Here is a 16,675-nt window from a genome sequence, read left to right on the forward strand (position 1 = left end):
GGGGCATGCAAACTTATCATGAGCAGTGTTACCATAGGGTTCAAGCTAGTTAAAAAATAGACCTGCTTCGAGTAGTTTTAATGTGGAATTCAAGCTCGTTAAAAAATAAACATAAGAAATGAGAAAATGTTCCTCCAGAGTTTAAGCTCATTAAAAAATGAACCAATTTCCGGTAAATAACCATCGTGAATGTATTATCATTAGCATTTGAAGCCTTGGTCGTGCTCTCGTCATCACCTCCACTATTTATTGGCCGATCATTCACCTCCACTTGATTATTTACCCCTTTTGAGGAACAACTGTGAAGAGTGATCCTATTAGCCATCCTTGTGACACTATTGTGATTGGAAAATTCCAAACCCTACGTGGAATTAGCTGCTACCGGAATCTATAACTCGTTCCTCAGAAAACGAGTCTCCTTTAAGCTCTTTTCAACTGACTCATAAAATATGAAAAGATTGTCGAGCCATTGGCCTCTCCAGCTCGTTAAAGTGACGGGAAGTGCTATCCCTCCTTTAGGTTTTAATCTTTTTGGACCTGAGGGATTATTACATGAAAAGATCGAGCGCTTGTTTTGTCCAGCTCGTTAAAATTAATGAAAATTCATCCTTTTGTATTATTTTATACTTTTTCGGACTTAAGGGATTAGATGACGAAAAAGGATTTTTGGAGTTTCCTTTACGTCCCTTTTCAGACTCTCTAAAATTGAAAAGGACCAAGTTATCTTTGTCGTTAAACTCGTTAAAACCAAATAGCGACAAACTTGTCCATAACAGACAAGAACGAGTTTCACTATCGCTAGGCTCGTTAAAACATAGCGATGGGTTTGCCCGAAGGGAAAATTATAGAACAAGCATATGTTATCCTCCTCAAGCTTGACAAAAGTAAAGAGGTACTGGTCAGTAATGACTGGGGAAAAATTTGGAAGAAAACTTGAAGAAACTTTGTTGGTAGCAAGTCGCTCTTGAACATGACACTCTCACTCCAAATCCGAGTCGGGTTGGGTTGTTCCATTCACTGGTCACATCACCATGGTTTTGTCACACCATCCACATTTGGGGTTAATGCTACCAATTTATCATGTCAGTGTCTCCGATATGTTCAAGAGAAGTCGCTCAGAGAATTCACCTGTGTCTCATCCACTGCAATACATTTACGCTCCATTCCTTCATGACCGCCACCTTGAACCTTATATAGCCATATCATTTTCACCTCCATTGAAATCATTTGCTCTGTTCCGTGTCATTGAAGTCGGATTCAATAAGTCCCTCCTATGACAGATCGCTTCTTGTCGACATTAGCTCATTATCCAAGAAGTCGATCTAGGAACAACCCTTTCATTACTTTGAAGCTTGCATGCCTCAATGGCAAGTTTCTCACTTCCGACGACAGGTTTACATCAATGCCCTTCGACCGAAATATTTTTCGTGGTGTTCGACACCAAGTCCCTTATTCACACCACGTGAATTGTACTGTATTACCTTGAGGGTCATCATCATTGGCAGTGATTCCTCTCACGCCTGTTAACAACTTACATCATTGGCTGGTAATCAAGCGATGTCTTTCCATGTTCGACTCCAGAGAATCTCTCACATGGATCGACTTGTACTTTGAGTGAAGATTGAATGAGATTGAAGACCCCGGATCTAGTTTCATCCATCCGGGCTGCGATATATATTCAGGAAAATAAAGACATCAAATGTACATCACTGCTGCACAGATAATCATCCAATCTAAGGGATGATGGCTCTACCAGAATCATCAGTCTACACTCAGATGATTGTCTGTCTCATGTACATGAAAATGAATTTATAAAGCTGAGCATGGGAATGCCCGCCTTAGCTAGATCATGAAAATATTATGAAGATAATGTATTGTATTGTATCTTATTATAGGTCGCCTTCCAGCTTGCAAAACTTCAGATCCTCATGATAAAGCATTTCATCCGACATCAAAATATTAACGACCTCATGCTTTAGGGGGAAACTCTTATAGAAATTTTTGGTCACTGCAACCCCATTCATAAATGTCCATAAACCATGGGCTCCTAATTCCCTAAAGGTGTTTTTTTGACCCCTAAAAGAACAAGGTCAATTGATTACAACATCTCCCAGAAGTTCTCCATGAAAAGGCACTCAGAACTGGTCAAAACTGGACCATTTCACCTACTCCATGGTCAAAGTGCGTTGCATCCCACCTTCCTACACACAGTAGGTGCGATGCATGTTGAAAGGCCCTTCTATGGTGTGCGATGGGTGAGAGTCGACAAATGGCAGGGTTAATCCGCAAGGTGGAGGAGCATGGAATCTTCCATAAACTTCACCTGTGACACTTGCCTCTCTGTATTCACCTAGGGATGAGTAAGAGATCATCAGTCTCCAAGTGGAAACAAGAACTATCAGAGATACAAAACTAATCAAATCTCAAAAGCTGACTCACCCCACTTGCAAACATCTATATATGGATCCCTCATCCCAGAGATCCAAAGGCTGTAATTTTGCATCTCGTAAGGAAGTGTTGTTGGTTTCTTGGTGCACAATCATAGTGTTGGGTGATCTAAGATTTTCGTGAGGTGAAGAAGGGCTTTCTTGCTGAGAGGATGATGCTGGGTCAGAGCAATTGGTTGTAATCTTCTTTGCTCTTTCTTGATTATCAATAAAGCTATTCAAGTTTTCCTCCACATTCTTGTATGATTAATGTTATATGCATTTGTGTGGTCAATATATATCTGGTCCTGTATTGTTTATGATGATAGATTGATGTTCTTTGATAGTGTTATGCTGCTTTGATTCTACAGGTGATCTTTGAAGCTTGGTAGACAAGGAAGTGAGTGGCAAAGAACTATCAGAAAGGAGAGGAATCGAGCAAGGAACCAAGTGCAAGATAAAGGTTGGTCTCCTTATTCCCCTCTTATCTATTTCTCATAAAGGAAAAAAAAATTAGTTTTTAGTTTGTTTGTTTCTAAGGTAGCTACCAGCCTTAGTGGGACTAGCAGTTCTGCATAGACACTACTTTTCCCAATAACAACGTCTTTTAGAAATAGTGTCTTATCAAGAAGCTATCGCAGGTATCTCCTATTATTTTCAGATGATACTCAACCAGTATTTTTACCAATCCATGATGGTACATAGTTGTGTCTATGAATTTTGTTTTCATATATACATTTGAAGCCATCATCCTTAGACTATTTAGAAGGAATAAAGGGAGGTTGATGTTTCTAGTTTCTAGAAATTTCATCAATAAACGTATATGATAAACATTCATGCATCAGAATTTTCCCTCATAGAAATAAATTTTTGTAATATCAAAAGCATGCCTCTCCATTTATTTTTAAGTGCTGAAATGGGAATTCCTTTTCTAAACCTAGTGGCATCGATACCTGGGTTCCTGAGGATTACCTTCTGTGATTCACTGTGAAATTATTTGTTTTGAACCATCTCTCACCAAGTCTTGGTAGTTTTGTAGCCTCTACTATGTAAGATTCTATTACTACAAACTTAATGTCTCCAATCTCTACTTCTGTACCATCGAATGATTTAACAAAATATTTTGTGATCTCCTTGTGATATCCATCAAAATTTTCAATGAAATTGAGCCATCCTGTCTTCTGCAACATCTCCTTGAGTTATGGGCATCTTTCCATAAACTTTTCCCCTACGGGCTTTGCCCTGACAATTACTCCCATTGTCTTTGTTTTGTAGCATTTCCTAACCTTCAAAACTACTCTCTTGGTCTATGAAATGGACTAACTATGGGTATTGTGAAAATGAACTATGGGTCTGCATGGAATAAGTAGACAATGAGGGTTTGGAGAGACGTGAATATGTTGGTCACATCATAGTTTTGACCATTAATAGATGGAATTATTATATACCATTTAAGTACAAAGTAAGGGAGGTGAGGTATGATGAAATAATTATAGATTGTTTGGTATCAAATGTGGAAGATGTGGCGGAGATGTGGTATCATGAAGTGGTAGTCAAATCAAATGATGACTTGTTAAGTAGACAAATGATCATTCATATTATACATGACTTATGTTTATGACTTGTTGCTTGAAATAAATTTGCATTGTACATTCAGAACTTAACCTTTTGCTTGATAATTCTTTTGATGTTGATCCGTAGACACTTTGAGCATGGTTGATCTCCAAAAATTGATTCTTCATTTTCCCTGCATTAATGATTTATCTGTAAGATGTACAATTGTGTCAGAGCTGATAACTAAGTTGTAGCTGTAGAATTAGATTAGCTGCAGAATGGAATTAGCTATAGAATGTGAAAAGAAGGAAAAGTGAAATATGGCTTATGAAATATGGAGGTAAAAATAAAATGGAAATGAGTTATGACAGTGAGATGGAATGGGATGTAAGATAAAATGAAAAATAGGGTGAAATGGGGTAAAACTGTAAGAAGATAAAATGTAAATGAAATATGACAGTGAGATGTGGAATTGTATAAAAAATGAAGACAGAATGAGATGGAATGAGATGATGAATTTGCACACTCTAAATTGTAAATGAATGTAGCTCTTTGTCACTAATTACAGAATGAAAATGGAAAATATAGGATGTCAGAAATCTCTAATTTTCACCTCGTATTTTTTGTATAAGGATGCCAATCAATGATTGATTTCAACCTCATACAATTTTTTTTTTATTATTATTATTAGTAAAAATAAAGACTAAGTTAGTCGAGAAGAAGAATTCTTCTTCACTAGCTTCATTTCAAAGTTATTCTGGAAGATCTTAATGAACTTCTCTCTTGAAATTGGCTTTTGATATATCTTCAATTGATGACCATTCACAAGAAGAGGTATTTTTCTTCCATCTATTGTCCTTATCTTTACTACTCCATTATTAAAGACTTATTCAATCTCATATGGCCCAAGCCAATGATTTTGAAACTTCCCTTGAAAATATTTGAACTTTGAATCAAACAACAGTGCCCAATCTCTTGCTTGAAACTTCTTCTCCTTAATATATTTATCATGCCATTTAGCCCTCTATTGTTGGACTATACTGGTTGTTTGGATTGCATCTTGCCTGATTTCATCAAGTTCATTGAGTTGTTCCAATATATGTTTATGTGCCTCTCATAAATCCAATCCCAATTGGACTGCCATCCTGAAGGTTTTGATTTGAAACTATATAGGGAATAGGGCTTATTTCCCATAAACAAGTTCATATGGCGTATGTCCCGTTGTGTTCATCCATGTAGTTCTATAGGCCCATAAGGCTTCACGAAGACTTTCTGCCTAATCTATTCCATGTAGATGGACAATGTTAGTGAGAATTCCTTCAATCACCTTATTTGTAGATTCAACTTGACCATTTGCTCGTGGATGATAGGGAGTAGATTTCCTATGTTTGATCTTGTAATCTTCCACAAGACCCTTCACCATTTTAGATGTAAATTGAGATCCCTGATTTGTCACAATTTCTCTTGGAACACTAAAACAAGTGAAGATGTCCTCAAAAAGAAAATTAACTACAAACTTTTCATTAACAAAAGGTAATTCTTTGGCCTCTACCCATTTAGTGACGTAATCAGTGCATACCAATATATACTTCTTTTTCTTAGATGAACGATTAACTAACCCAATCAAATCTAAGACCCTTTTTTCAAAAGGTTCAATGAGTACCTGAATTTGTAGTGTAATTTTATTTGAAGGAGCAGGTTTCCCTACCGTCTGGTAGCTATCACACCCCCTGACATATTCTTTGGCATATTTGAAGATGGATGGGCAATAATATCCTAAAGAAAGGATTTTATTGGTTGTCCTCTTGTCAGCAAAATGTCCACCACACGACTAATCATGACATGCCTTAAGAATCTCAGGCATTTCATCTTCCTTAACACATCTTCTGATCATAATATCTGGGCCTATTTTATACAATTCATTAGTGATCCATAAGTATCTTGAACTTACCTTGATGATTTTTCTTTTTTCTCTAGGAAACAAATGTGAAGGTAATTTCCCTGTGACTATGTAATTACCAATATGTGCAAACCGAAGAGTTTGAGTAGTCACTGCGAAAAGATATTCATAAGGAAACTTATCTCCAATCAGAGTGTCATCTTTAATATTTTGAATTCTGGATAAGAAATCAACAACTTTGTTTTGTTTTCCAAGTCTATCTAGCACAGTAATATTGAATTCTTGTAAGAGTAAAATCCATCTTGTAACTCTGCCATTAGTAATAGGTTTATTCATTAAATATCTAATTGCAGAGTGATCTGTATGAACAGAAGTTTCATAGCCTATTATATAATGTCTGGACATGTTGATTGCATGAACAATAGCCAAAAATTTATTTTCAGTTACAGTATAGTTGAACTCAGTGGGAGTCAAATTCTTACTTGTATAGTAGATGGCGTAGGGAATCAAGTCTTTTTGTCCTAATACAACTCCTAGAGTTGTATCCGAAGCATCTGTTGAAATGTGAAAAGGTAGTTTCCAACTTGGACCTTTCTAGATGGGTGCTTCAGAATTTTTTTTTTTTTAAGTCTCAAATGCTAACTGGCAGTCAAGATTCCAATTGAATTCATAATCCTTGGTGAGTAATTTGAAGAGTGGGTATGTTCTGAATAATGACCCCCTCTATCATAATTTTTATTTGGCTGCAATATCACAAAAGGAAACTACCAACATCCTAAAGTTTGAAGGGAAACAAGAGCCTTGCCTAACTTCACATGTCACCACATACCATCTATGGTGTGTATCGAACTCCATGGTGGATGATAGTATCTGGCTTAGACTCTTCACCCACACCCTTACTCGAAATGTTGTCATGCTCATAAGTCAATATCTTTGGTGCCCTGGAAATGGAATTTCTAAAGAATTTTGAAATTCCTATCCACTACGAAACAGGAACAGAACTCCTTACTACCTTATGCCAAGACACCTCCACCCACATCTATGATCACATCCATGAATGGAGACATAGGTAGAGGCTTGTCAAGGCTCCCATTCTGGATTACTTGTTAGTAGATTATTTCTGGAAATCACTTCTTCCTAAAATTCCCAAGGACGTTTCCTTAGGTGGTCACGAAATACCAATCCATTTGTCGTGCCCAACATTTTGATTTGATCTAGTCTTACTTTGGCATGATATGTGATGTAATCCCCCATTGCCCTTGAAATTCCAATGCTCCCTCTACTTAGCAACCTGGTGTGCATGCTGACGATCTCATTAATGCTACCTCTAGGGATGCCATAAAAAAACTCAGCGGGCATGTTTTCTAGTTTTTTGTTGATATCGGTCCTTCTACCTAATCGGTTTCTCTTTTGAATTCTGCGATAAAATATGAAAGTATACAAAAAAGCCCAAAATAAAGAACAAGAATAATAAGAAAAATATATCTCCTTCTGAAGAGAAACTCGCTATTCAGAGCAACCCTAAACAGAAAGGTGTTTCAAAATATGACAGTGGGAAGAATAAACTATCAACTTCACTTGAAAAATATGTGTAGAGCACCAAATGACACAAAAATGTCCTTGTCTTCAGGAATTCATGGATCTTCATGCTCAGAAGGACAATTGTCAGACCCTAGTAGTCCTAAACAACCCTTTCCCCACGCAGCTGAAACAACATCTTATTTTGAATCCACCATAACCCCCGCAAGGTGGAAGCGACATTTCACATCATACTTCCCATGGAGAAGGATCATCAACCATTTACACCTTTGAAACAATTGATCTTAAAATGTGACCTAAACTCATGGAACTTGAGCCGCTAACTCTTTCGATGTTTCCTCAAGTTAAAATCAATGGTTTCTTAACCATCTTCATATTGAATGTCCTGTCACACACCTTATGATCCCCCCTAAAGGAGCACTTCATCACACGACACACAATACCTCTGCATGTGCTGCTTGTAAGTACAATACTTCTTCATGTGCTACACTGTTAGCCATGTATTCACTAGAATTATTGCAAACCTCTACACCACAATGGAAAGCTTTTCTTTCATCCATTAATGGAATTGACCCTCACGATTCCATGCTAGAATTTTTTTACATGTAGAAACTTAAACCTCTCCTTTCCCACCAACTTTCATTTCCTCTGTAGGTTATTCTGAAACACAGAGCTATCCATAGAATGATCATTGACGAAGATGCTTTGACCTGCATCATGTCAAATTCATGTTGGCTTGCCTTGGGTTCTCCAACCCTCACACCATTGTCAAATTCCCTTAAATCATTATATGTCCACACGTTCATCCTAAAAGGATACCTACCAAGCTACCCCATCACTCTGAGTGGGAAAGTAGTAACGATGGACATTGAATTCATAGATGGCCATCTCGATTATAATATTCTTTTGGGCCCAAGTTGGACCTATTCCATGATTGCCATTATTGTTTCAGTCTTCTGACTCATCCTCTTCTCATTGGATGGGAAAATAGTCATAGTGGACTAACTCTCCTTTGTACCCCAGATTACTCCTCATTGCATAGCGGCATCGTACCCTTAGTGGGTGGCATACCTAACTCTTACGTGAGTGTTGGTAGAGGTCTTTTCAAGGGTTCCTCCCTGTTGGGTTTCTTTACTCTCTCACTATCCAAGGTTATAGAGATGCTTTCTATGGTCTCCACCAATCTTCATTACCTAACTAATCCCTTGATCCTCTTGCCCCCTTCATACCTCAAATCTTATGGAGAACAAATTCCACTTTCAAGAGTGGAATTGGCTTATCAAGTCATTTAATCTACATCTGATTCTTTTGTTTCCTTAGTTACAACCAATGGCAGGATTCCTTCTCCCATCACAACTCCTTCTAATGATCTCCTTGATGAAGTACTACCTATGGATGAATTTATTCGAGAGATCATGTGCTTAGAAGTGTGACCTTGGGAAACCTCTCACCATCACGCTTTGATATCTGATTCAGACATGAAATCTATAAAAATCCTACCTTTTGAACCACCTAAGATTGTTCCCTCAATTTATATGACTGTCCAAACTATGAATTCATAAGGGAACTTGGGAAATCTTTCAAATACTATGCTCATTGATATCTCAGTCAAAACATGTATGGTGGAAAATACTTATATTGGAGCTGACTACAATCCTGAGGAAATTGTGAGCTTCACCTGCCATTTCAAAGAATTCCACGATGTACTTGCTTAGTCTTATGCCTAAATTACCAGCATATATCATTCTATTGTCAAGCATGAGATCAAGGTCTATGAAATGCTAGTCCTATCTCACAAAGTCTTCGACCAGTCAACCCCCACAAAACTGTGGCTATGAGGACTAAGGTGGAAAAATTGTTACTTGTTGCTTTTGCTTACCCTATTCCCTTGACGAAATGGGTTTCCAATCTAGCTCCTAAAGACCAAAAAAGAGGTACCATGTGCATCTATATTGACTACCACAATTTTAATGTCGCATGTCCAAAATAAAATTATCTGACTTCTTTCATTTAGAAAATGATTGACAATTGCAATGGTTATGAGTCCTTATCCTTCATTTATGGCTTCTTAGACTATAACTAGATGTCTATAAAACCTATGGACTAGCACAAAACCACCTTCATCTATCCTTGGGGCATATTTTCATATCAAAAGCTCCCATTTGGTATGAAGAATGTGGGTGAAACCTTTCATAGGGCCATGGACTATACATTTCAGAATATCACACATATTGTTCAAGCTTACTTGGATAATCTTTCAGCTCATTCCAAGAAACAATCACAACACCTAGCTCACATTACATCATCTTGTGATAGACTACTGTCATTACCTTGGAGAATCCCGTGAGACACATTCTCTCTCCTAAAGTCATTAGAGGAAAATATTCCAAATGGGTTGTGATCCTCCAACAATTTGATTTGGTTTTCGCCACTGCCAAGGCTAAAAACCCCCTAGTCATATTTTACCCAATCACGGGAAATAATTAGATAAATCATTATTTTTCTTATTTTTCTCCAGGAATAATCAATTAATCATTATTTAGTTGTTATTCCTTGTCAAGTTTGACTAAATCATCTAGGAATACTTAAACAAATCATTGCTTGTTTATTATTCCTTAACCACATTCCTTTAGATGATAAATAAATCATTTATTTATTATTTCTGAATTAAAGTATTTAACCAATTTATATTGTTTTTCCCTCAAACCAAATATAATAAAATATTCCAAACTTTAATTCTAGAATTTTCTTATTATTATTTTATTTTTTCCATCATTAGAGAATAACCAAATATTTTGTTATAAATTGGACGGTTTTACATCCATTCTTCACTTTTGATTGTTTTCATTGTTGCACTCACTATTGTAGCTTTGATTATTATCACTGTCGCTCACCATTTTCATTTTTATTTTGAGTTCCCATTGTGCTCAAACATGTTGTTTGTTGGGTTTACACATTGCAGAGAAGAGAGAGACTCTAGAAAGCTAAAGACATTGATGATAGCCAAGAACCGATCCCACAGATGCAAGGAAAATTTTAGGGGCTAATATTCGCAAGTCGTCTAATTTTGTATGTTTTTTCCGAAAAAAGAGTCGCTAATTTCCATTTTTCCTAAAAATAATTCGCCCTGATTTTACATTATAAAATTATTTTATCTTAAAAATTTCAAAATTTTTACAAACAATATATAAAATCGTTATAAATTTGAATATTTTTACAAAAGTATCTTCAGACATTTTATACTTTTCATGTTAACGACTAGCAAGATTTGCCAAGGTTTATAGACTTTAAAATATTTTTGTATCCTTAAAATTTTCCCTGCAAAGAGGGGAACTAGTAACATTATTTGTTCCCTTCACAAGTTTCATCTAATAAAACATATTCCTTATATTTGGTTCCCATTGGATTACTGTAGTTATTTTTGCATATTTTCTTATTCTATTTTCTTGCGTAACTATTTCTTTTGAGTAGATGAGGGCTTTGGTAGGTTTTATTTCTATCATTTCCTACAAATCCACACCTTTTTACAGCCATTTTTACTGTTAAGGATGTTTTTCATCCATAGTCAAAAGTGGTTTCCTTTCGTATGCTCTCGATAATAATACCATATAACAGAGGTAGGCCATGATCCTCTACTAGATGAATATGTCTATCTAGTTGAATCTACTGATCCTTGGTATGGAGACATTCTTTTCTACCTCAAAACATAATTTTTCCACCAAGATCTAACATCAAATGATCGTTGGTTCATCCGCCACCACGAGAGGTATTACTTAGTGTTGAAAAATATTATATATCATAGTGGTATTTTCTGAGTTCTTCGACATTGTATCACACATACTGAGGCAGAAAATGTTCTAAATTAGTGCCATGCTTGGGCATGTGGTGATCATCTTTCTGACATGGATGCTGCCTAAAACAATCTTCACGTAGGATACTACTAGCCAACGTTGTTTAAAAGTTTAATTAATACAGTCCAATAGTGTCATATTTGTCAAATGTTTACCAATAAAATGTTCGCACCTCTTCACACAGTTATCTATGTTGGCCCCTTTGTTAGATGGGTCATCAACTTCATTACTTGTAACCCCACTTCCTCTGATGGACACAACTTCATTATTGTTGTTGTGGACTACTTTACAAAATGGGAATAAGCCATTTCCACTTTTCTAGTTGATGGATAAACTGTTGCTTTATTTCGACAACAAGGTAATCTCTCATTCCAGCGTACCCCACACGATTGTTATGGACCACACGATAGTTACAGACCATGGCAACCACTTTCAAAACCATATGATGTCTGACTCAACATAGTTGCTGATTTTTCGGCAAGAGAATTCTTCCTCCTACTACCCACAGGAAATGGTCAAGTGGAAGCCATCAACAACGTCCTAAAAACCATGATGCATCGGTTAGTAGGAGTACTGAATGTTAGTCAAAACTCTTATAGGCTATACACCATTCCAACTTGCCTATGGCCTAAAAGAAGTTCTTCCAATTGAGTGCCAAATTCCCTCCCTAAAATTAGTTGTTGAACTCTTACCTGACACTACTGCTGAAGAAGAGTGCTTTTTGTCACTCAATCAGCTGAATGAGACTTGTTGAGATGTCACAATAGATCTCGAAGCCCATAAGCATTGAGTCAAATCCCAATATGATAAACATGTTAACCCTCGATCTTACCAAGAAGGCAACCTCATTTTACTTTATGATCACAAGCATGATCTCTTGGGGGCAGGAACCCTTAAACCATTATGGGTCAACCCATATGTTGTTACTAAGGTCCTTTCAAAAGGCCCCTATGAACATCATGACTGTGATGCAATTCCACTCACTAAGTCCTACAACAAGCTCTATTTAAAGAGGTATTTTCCTAGTATTTTACTTGGCATCTACTTTGTAATTTTATGTACAAAATTTTTTCTTCTCTTGATGTGTCTAGATTTTTTAGCCTTTTAATGGGTATTTGTCTCATACACATCACTTGTTTCACATATGTCTTCATCACCCTTACCATACATCACATATGTGGGTCGTGGTAGTCGTCACACACAGTACATCACATCAATTACATGGGTCATTTACACACCTGAGTCAGAACTACTTAGCTTCAAGGGATTTTTTCTTCATTCTATTACCAACAGTATTTTTGAGTACATGTCCATTATCTATCTCATTACTTGAGCCTCAACTTGAGACATTTCCAATATAGTGGTCAGGTTATACTCTTATCTAGCTATTATGCAATTGGTTGGTCACTATCACATTCACAATCCAATCTTGTTACGTTAGATTTTAAGGGTGTGACTTTTGGAATGTTAGTTTGAGTTTATTACTTATGAACACATTCCTAGAGAATGTAATGAATTAGTTGATTCATTGGAAAATTTTTTATTATATTGGGATTTGTCCCATTCTTTATAGTTACATTTATGAATGTAAAATTTTCATAGTTAAAAATTTACAAAAAATCAAAGCAAACACATATACCATTAATCACCAAAAAATATATGTTTATATATATATCTATCTATATATATATATATATATATATATATATATATATATATATATATATATATATATATATATAGATTGTGTCCAGTCTTTTTACATCAAAAATCCCAAAACTTGGGTGTTTTAAGTACAAAAATGGCTCTGTTAAGCCTCGTCCTGACACCCGCTAACCATAACACTACAACAAGAAAGGTCAATGGAGAGGGTCAAAAATTGTCACCATAATTTCATCGGTGATGGTCAACAGAGACTTTGTCACCAAAAACTGAATGTCACCAAAGGTGGTGTCGCCAAAAGTATAGACATTGTGGTTACATTCAAGGTCTGCCACCAATAATGATTTTCAATGATGGATAGTGACCGTCACCATTTCATATGAGATATGGTGACATACCTTAGCCTTAGTCACCAAAAAATTTTAACGTCTCCAAAGGTGGCATTGCCAAAAGTATAGGTGTTGTGGTGACATTCAAGGTCTGTCATAAATAATGATTATAATGACAGATAGTGACTGTCTCCATTTCATATGAACAACAATGATTTATTATGATGGACCTTTCATGTTTGTCACGATTTATGCATATATATTACGATGTGGATTGACCATCACCATTTCATATGAACAACAATGATCTATGGTGATGGACCTTTCATGGCTGTTACTATTGATGCATATATATGGTGGTGGCCATTGAATGTCACTATTTCATATTCTTGGTGATGGTCAAAAAATTTCACCATAAACTCATTGGTCATGGTACAAAGAGCCTCTATCAACAAAAACTAATCAACACCATTCCATATGAATATTATGGCACGATGGAATTTAAACCACCAACCTCCTGCTTGTAAAGAAAGTACTCTTTGATTGAGCTAGCACCCTCTAAAGAATTAGGCTTAAAAAAATTAGACCTTGAAACTTTATAAATTGTAAATTATACAACTTCGAATAAATTACAAAACTTTGCAAAACATTGCCAAATCTTTTACTAAACAAGAAAAATAACATTGAAGCTATGGGTCCCTATCTAATTGATACAAAAGTTATGAAAAGTGCGTGAAGGAAAAATTAGTTACATATAAGATACTCTATATGTTTAGTTGAATACTCAATTAGAAGTGAAACTTTGAAACCCAATATACCGTAATGGAGAAAAACTAGAAATCTAAACTTACATATGATGTACCAACCATTAAAATAATAGAAACATGAAAGAAAACATTTTGATATTTCTCATCAAGAAGAAAACAAAATCATATCACTTGCAATGATCAATTTAGAAATATTTTGAGTTCAAAAGATGGTGTTAATACACTAACTTTAGTTGGTTGGAAAAAATAAGTTAAAGAGGAATTTTGAAATCAACCAAAATCCTTTATTCATGGCATAAATCAAGTTCAATATTAAAGCATTGAAAATAATCAGACTAGTAAATGAAAGACAATATTCAACCAAAAGAAATTATCTAGAGAATTAAAGAGGAAAATAAAAATAAGAAGGGCACATCTTACTTCAACTTATAGCTAGATCCACATGAGGAACATAAAATGAGCTCCTCCAAATATTTCAAATCAAGGAACTCCCAACCTATTCATGTAAATGATGTTTGCAAAGAATGAAATATTTAACGACCGATACTTGTTTCTTTCTCCTATCATAAAAGTCCAATATCAAAAGCATAAACCTCTTGTAAATAATGCTTAGTTTGCCAAATGTAATACAGTTGCAATCATTAGGAAACTTCACTACATAAAAAAAATCATAGCAAGAACAATTGAATTTATCAAAAATGTAAACTAAACTTCATGTATTGAAATTTGAAACAAAAAAAAGAATAAAAAAAAATAGTGTATTCATCTCTCAAATGTTGATAGATACATGCTTTGACCCAAGCAACTGAAATTGTTGATAACATTACTTAAAATGGAAAATTGAGAAAATATATTTCAAAGAAATTGTATGAGTCAATTGTTACCAAAACAAAGCATTGCGTGAACAATTCATGTGTGACATGCAAACCTATAAGACATATGAACTATATCATAATGATCTACACAAATTTTGGATTTCCTAAAATATCAATAGTCCTAAATCTTATTGGCAGTTAGAGAAATAAGAATAGAAATATCTAATACAAAGGAAATATTCAATTGGATCAATCCTAGGGACAAGCAACTTCTGTGATTCCCATTGTCCTTTTCAAGGGAAATTTTCAAAATGTACATGGTGAATAAGGTCATTGTGTTGGCTTGGAAGACTGCATAATGGTCTACATGGTTTAAGGTACTAAGCAACTTCATCCCTAGTATCTTCCTTTGTCAAAATTAAAGAACAAGCTTTGTTTTTTTGAATCCACAATGGACAATGACTCATAGATGGAGGAGACAACTAATCTGGAACCATCCAAAAATATGTACACATGACCTTTCAAAAATTCTTCTTTTACGACTTTGGAGATATAACTAATGGACATATATTTTTTAGACCACCAAGAATACCTAAAGCTTTTTCCCAAGTCTCTATATGCTTGTCCCATGTATACTTCCTCATAAAATCAATAACACCTAAAATGATCTTACAATGCTCTTCAGCAACTCTAACATGTAATGAACAATCCATGACATCAATTGACTGCAAAAACACATTCCACACAATCATGATAACCAACTAGCTCAATAAAAAATTAAAACTAATATTACAATTATGGTTGATTAAGAAAAGATAAAATGATATTTACTATAAGAAATGAAGTATCATTCAATACTACTCTCTCCAAAAGGTGTTTGTCTTTATTCCCAAGAAATATTGAAGCAATTGGCATGGTCTCTAAGAGATTCTGGTCCAGAAGAACTTTTTTGTTTCCTGATGAATCTAAATTGTAACAGGAGCGATTGGAGCCTTTGAGGTCATAAAATTGTGTTACATTTCTTCCAAACAATAGATTTTCCATTACCATTAGTTCCATCCTAATCTCTTTGCCACCAAGATATAGTTAGATATAGAATAAACACATTATGTAGCATACCCACACATATAGTCAAATATAGAATAAACAATAATATGACTCATGAGTATCCAACCTGATAAATACTAAGGAATTTTGCCAAACATGTGGGCCTTCCAAAACTTAATGATGCAGACAAATATTTGAAATATTCTATGGAAAACTTCATAAAATACACTAATTTTGTCGTGGTGACTTTCCTAATAATAAATATTTCATCCACGGATTTTGCGAAAAATACCTTTCTCTTTCCTCCTTGAGGTCCCCATTTATTGCAATGACTTAGTTACAATATAAAGTTCATTTATGTTGGACACCACTTTTTTCTAAGGGCATCAATCTGTCTTGCATAATAATAGGCTACCAAGTACTTAACTCTTCTGGTTGGACCCTCATCACAAAAGGATATTTTTGCATGCAGTATATAATGATGAATCTAAATCCCCATTCCCTCTAGAGCCACATGTGTAAATATACTAAGATACTCAACTTCTCTCTTTGGAAATAAATTTACTCGAGTAAGAAACCATCTGACAACCAAACTGGATTTGGAAAAACTCCACCCATAACAGATAAATCTGCACATTAATTTTATTTATCCTCATTTATTTCCTTATGTTTCTTAGTATTAGCTTCCTTGTCATATAAGAAATCCTGATATTTTGTTGGGAACAGGATCCCCCAAAGGGCAGTTTTGGGGCTAAAAGCCCATGTTTGAGTCAAATTTTGTAATA

General features: G+C 35.3%; 1 pseudogene; it reads right to left on the reverse strand.

Annotated features, from left to right (window-relative positions):
- Positions 1–15,223: 15,223 nt before the first annotated feature.
- The window catches only part of LOC149231887 (1-phosphatidylinositol-3-phosphate 5-kinase FAB1A-like), a 47,019-nt pseudogene continuing 45,567 nt past the window's right edge, over positions 15,224–16,675 (reverse strand).

This window comes from Pinus tabuliformis, chromosome J (genome assembly GCF_031772625.1).
Source record: "Pinus tabuliformis cultivar Carrire ecotype Pingquan chromosome J, CPIR1, whole genome shotgun sequence".
NCBI classification, from domain to species: domain Eukaryota; kingdom Viridiplantae; phylum Streptophyta; class Pinopsida; order Pinales; family Pinaceae; genus Pinus; species Pinus tabuliformis.